Consider the following 6000-nt stretch of genomic DNA (forward strand, 5'->3'; position numbering starts at 1 on the left):
ATAACTGCACGAGCCATGCATACAATAGACTGAATAACCATGCGTATGTGCAGTTTATTTAACCGCTCATGTATTAACCATTATTATTTTTCGATATTTTAATGTTTAAAATTTACAATTTTGAAAATACGATAAAACAACTTAGATTCTAATATTTTACGAAAATCATCTCAATCCTATATTTAATTCAAATCTTAAGGTTGAAATAAAGTCAAACAAAAAATGGCAAGTTTTAGTTTTGGTCTTTATCGCCACACCTCACGTAATGTATGTCGTATTAATTAATTAATTAATTAATTGTATTAAAAATGTGCGCGGTGCGTTCGAGCGCCAGTATAAATATTCTAAGTACAATACATATATATATAGAATATTACATATATATTTGATATTTATATATATATATGATTAAGAGGTATTAATTCAATTTTATTAAATTCAAGTTAATTTAATGATAGGGATGTAATGTAACAAGGTTTTATGCTGAGTTTGAGACAAACTCTAGGCAAGCTAATGAAGCCAGTCACAAATTATAACAAAATGCACTGTGCAGAAATCTTACCTGCGACCAGTGTTCTGTCCGGATTTGTTTTTGTAAACCTAGCTAAATCCGGCTCTGAAAAAATTAAATCAAGTACATTTTTTTTATTGATCTGAAGAAGAATTTGCTTATTTGTTTTGTTATTTAGTGTTCTCTTTTTTCTTTTACTTTCGCATTTGAGATAAAAGTACTCGTACTTGAAGTATATTACTGTACTTGAACTATAATAGTTGTGCTTGAAGTGTAGGTAGGTACTTGTACTCGGAAATTTTTTTTTCGGTACTTGAGACCTGAGTAATTGTACTTGAAAAAAGTATTTTAAAACATCTTTGATTTACATTTCGAAGAATTCAACTGTGCTTTCCCAGTTTCGTCCGATTTCACTGCTCATTGTTGAAGGAAAATTGTTCTTGGTAATCACCGAATCAATAGTTTTTTAAAGATGAATAAATAAGTTGATAACTCTGTACGAAAAGGAAAAATTTTAGATGTTCCAGGATGCCTGGATAAATCGGAAAAATATTTCAACAAGTTAAAACTAAAAGACTGAGTCTTCACATCGTTTTCATCTACCAAATACTTATGGCGCAGTATTTCAAATCTACAATGGAGGTCATTTCAGATGTTTTATGTTTCTGGTAAAGTTATCGACGTTTTGAAAAAAAAAACATTTCATAGGTTTTATCACAAGTGACTTTATTATGGATTGGATCGATATAAAAAGTTGAAATCGAATTTCACCAACCCTGTTTGTTTTGACAGTGCAAGTCAATGTTGGATGCTGCCAGCGGCTAATTTGGGCGGAGATGTTTGTATGCCATCGTTAAATGCATTCATGGATGGCACGACTATGTTGACAAACTCATCATAGAATTGTAGAAAAATTTTGCATGTACTAGATGATTTGAAAGAAAAACATAATGAAAGTGTCAGTTTCGTAATCTCCGAACAAACGATACTAACTTTGTTTCAAAAGTTAGTCAAAAGTTTGGAAAAGATACAACTCATCCTTGATGAATTCGGAAGAAGAAGAAAAACTGCCTAACTTGTCTAAGCAAAATTTAAGTATAGCGGATAGCCAAGATTTATGTGGTAAATTTAACGCCTAGTTGGCTAAATCAGTGGTGATTCCAAAATTACTTTGACTATTGTCAGTGTACGAATTTAACCTGAAACAGTGAAAAATGTTGAAATGAAAATCAACCGTTATACTAGAAAACGACTTGGTCTACTTGTGACTTCGCTTGCCTACACAGTTTAAGTACAGTTTTAAAGCTACCTTTTAAATTGGTATTTGATGAATTCAAATGCGCCAAAAAAGATGTCAATAGATATTTGACTTGACAACTGGGAAGACCAGTGTTTAAGTCATGCCAAATCGCTGTTGAAAACGTAAAAAAAAAGAAAAACATTCGTCATGATTTGGTTTTAAAATACATATGTACATAAATACATACACATATGTACATACATATACATACATTAGGAATTTGTTTGAGAAATGTTTTTTCCATTCATTTTGTTCTTGGGGAACGCTTTTGAGATCGTTTTTTGTATTAGCGCTGTATAAATTGACTTGTGTTAATAATTAGACATGAGTGCAACATTTGATTGTCTGGATCACCGAATACTGATACAAAGATTGTCAATAAACTAAAGAATCGCGGGCACAACCTTTGCATTTAAAGAACTAATTTTTTTGACAATGATTACTCTAGTGTCCAGTGAAGAAAAGTTGTTGTCTAAGAGTCCCTCAGGGATCGGTGTTGTGTCCGCTTGTTTTTGCTCACATTTTTGATGTGATTGAGGGCTATGATATGAAACGTTTTACATATGCTCGAGTCAAGTAGCTTATTTGACTGTTTAGCAGAATGACCGACTAAAAAAACTGCTTGCAGTAAATTGTTGGATTTTTTAAAAATGGTATTAGACTAAATGAAAGTAAAAACAAGTTGGTTACAGTTGAAAAAAGGATTCAATTTAAAATGTGTCTCATGGTGTTTAAATGATCTGGCCCCACAGTATCTGTCGGAAATGTTTAACTTCAAAGAGAAAACTGCTCATTGTCTCAGCAACCAATTTTAAAAATGGATGCCCGTAGTTTTGCTGCCTGTGGATCAAAGATGTAGAATGAGCTGCCTAACACTGTCCGTACAACTGTAGAATTGTTATACTTCTACATTTAAAAAAAATCGAAAGATGTATTTATTTTGAAACTAGCTTGAGGATGAATTATTGATTTGATTTGGACGTGAAATTAATTTTGTTTAAGTTTAACAATGTTACATTCATTCTTGTTCTATTAAACATGAACTGAATATTTGTTGTTTAGTAACAGTGGCGGATCCCGTTGTGAGCAGTTTTTTCATTAGCCAGAAAAAGGACCAGACCAAAAATTGGATGTAATGAGCAAAAAAAAAGGTCGTCAGCCACACTACCACAAATTTTTTAGCCACCCCACGAGAAAATTTTGGCCCCCTTCTGTAAAACTGTGGAGATTTTAAAAATTTTGGCTCTCTCCGTGTCAAAGTTGTCTAGATACGCCACTGGATGTTAAATAATATATATTGTGTGTACTTATTTAATTAGGTAACATTTAATTTCTGTTATTTAGTTTCATTTTTAATATTTTATGATCGTCAGAAAATTAGCATGCGATATGCACTTTTGTGAACTTTTAAAAGACACTTTAAATAAATTTTCTAGTAAAAAAATATTTTCTCAGATACATATATACAACAATGATAATATTAGTAAAAATAATGATAGCATACAAACTCACGCGCACATGTGATATCCATTCATTTAACCCGCACGAGTATTTCGTCCATCACCACAGACAAAAACGCACATATACATGTTTTACACATCTTCACCATTTAAGCGACCATCCATTTTATTTTGCACCACGCACGCTCGCGCACACAAACGCACGCATATACACATAATAAAATGTATCATTAGTTCTCTTTTTTGTTTATTCTGAAAATGAAACCATGTCAGATACAGAGAAAGTAAGAGCACGCAAGGTATGAAACGATGAAAATAAAATATGAATTTAGAACGAATACAAAAATAATACAAAGAAAATATTGGTGAAAATATAGGAAAAATGGAACAGTAAAATAAGTTTAAGTGGTAGTACAAATAGTAAAACAGTGGTATGATAAAATGGAAGTATAAAATAAATAATATAATTGATTAAAAGTTGAGGCATATAAAATAATATATTACAAAAATAAAAGAAAAAAGATAAAAGTAAAAAAGATAATAAAACAATAAATAAAAATTAAAAAAACAATTAAATAACTAAAAAATTGTTTATAATATATAATATATATAATGCAATTATTGATGAAAATCACAGCATGTTATGCGTTAGTTAATTTCCTGTTTAACTTTTTGATTTTTCTAACGGTTGATCGTAAATCATTCTCATATATGTATGTATCAAGACTTCTACAACGACTAAATTTGTCAAAATTAAAGTATATAATAAAAAAAAATCAACTGGCAATAAACTACCATTCCTAGACGTACTAATATAAAATGTGCAAAATGAATTTAAAACCTCAGTATACACCAAAGCTCAGTATACACCAAAGCAACAAACAAAGGTTTATGCCTCGATTGAAATAGTGAATTTTGTCAAACACATCTAGAGAGCACTATCTCTGCCTTTGTAAACCGAGCCTACACGCATTCTTCTGATATAGAAAGCAGGAGGACAGAACTAGATATAATCACTAAACTACTCATTAAAAATGGATATAAAAATTCCCATGATCGAGAAAATAATAGAACGCAAAGAACAAAAAATCAACAACAGCAACAATGCAACCAACAATAGTAACAAAAATAACTTAGCAATATATAATAAGAATCAATTTCGAACAGGATGAAAAAATCTTGAAAAGAATCATAAAAATAACGTCCAATCAATAAACGAAAACGATAGTATTAAACTACGAATATACTACTTCAACTAAAGAACGTCATCTTTTGTGATGAAAAACAACTGCACTAGTAAACCAGAACCAATAATGGATCATAGCCATCTAATATATTTGTTCAAATGTAATACTAGTGAGCGTGGGCGCCATAATTCCGAATATATTGGTATGACGACGATCAGGCATTCGAGAAGACACACTATGCACGTACAAACTGGCGCTATAAAGAATCACATGAAAAAGAAACAGAAAACTAAAATTACTAGACAATTCGTGGACCACAATGTTGAAATCTTTCATTACAATAATAACCATTATAATTTACGACTGGCCAAATCAATTCAAAAAGCAAAGACATCCAATAATAAATATTCAACAACGGCTATTTTAATTCTTCCTACCAATAAATTTAGAAACAGAAGTGTGACATTTGTATTTTTATATATTTAGTATCTTTTGGACGATAATTAAATAAATTCAGATATCGTAACGCACACTCATGTGGAATTGAATTTATATTAAATAAAACATAAAACATCAAATTTCGGTAGATTTGATAGGGTCCTTTACTAATTCGTTGCATCCATCGGAGCATTTTCATATCGGTTCGTTGAAGATGTTGTTCCAGTTTGGTTGTCATTGGCCATGTTTTTGCACCATATAACAAGACCGGACGTATCACAGATTTATAAAGTCTTGATCGTAGTGGTAGTGAAACGAAGGAGTTTTTGGTTCGCGAAAACAAGTCAATTAAAAAATAATTCTAAATACTTATGTTTAGATGGTGTCAGAGAACGCAGCCCAAAAGTCATTTTCCGTCTGCTGAAATTGCAAGTCAGCATGCAAAATAAAATTAAAAATTTTTAAACATTTAAAAACAACCCCTGTGAATCCAATTTAATTAACTTAAAAAAAATACAAAGCTTTAGCTAGAAAAATAACACGAAAAGAAAAAAGTCGAGTTGGAGAAATTTTGTAAATAACATAAATATTAAAACATTTTCCACAACAATATGGAAAATGGTAAAATCAATAAATAACAAAAATAACGAAAGTAGATATAGCTACCTGGTTCACAACAATCAATTATTATTTGGTACAGACGAAAAAATTGCAAACTTTTTAGCTGATCATTTTCAGAAAGTGTTTTCTAAAAATCGATTAAATAATGATTTCCTAATAATTAAAAATCATGAAAAAAATCATTTTAAATTTTAAAACAAACAATCAAGAAAGCTACAACAATCCTATGCTTTTGATGAAATATCATAAGAAATAAATAAATGTGAAAATTCTACTCCTGGACCAGATCAGATAACAAATGACTTTATCAAAAAATTATCGTTATTTTTCATCACCAAACTACTTGAAATTTACAACTATATATAGACTCACAGTAAAATACCAGACATCTGGCGTCAAGAAACCGTGATAGAATCAACAATAATCTACAGCTGAAATTTACCGACCGATATGACTAACATGCTGCACATGCAAATTATTTAA

This window comes from Helobdella robusta, assembly GCF_000326865.2.
Source record: "Helobdella robusta unplaced genomic scaffold HELROscaffold_20, whole genome shotgun sequence".
NCBI lineage: Eukaryota > Metazoa > Annelida > Clitellata > Rhynchobdellida > Glossiphoniidae > Helobdella > Helobdella robusta.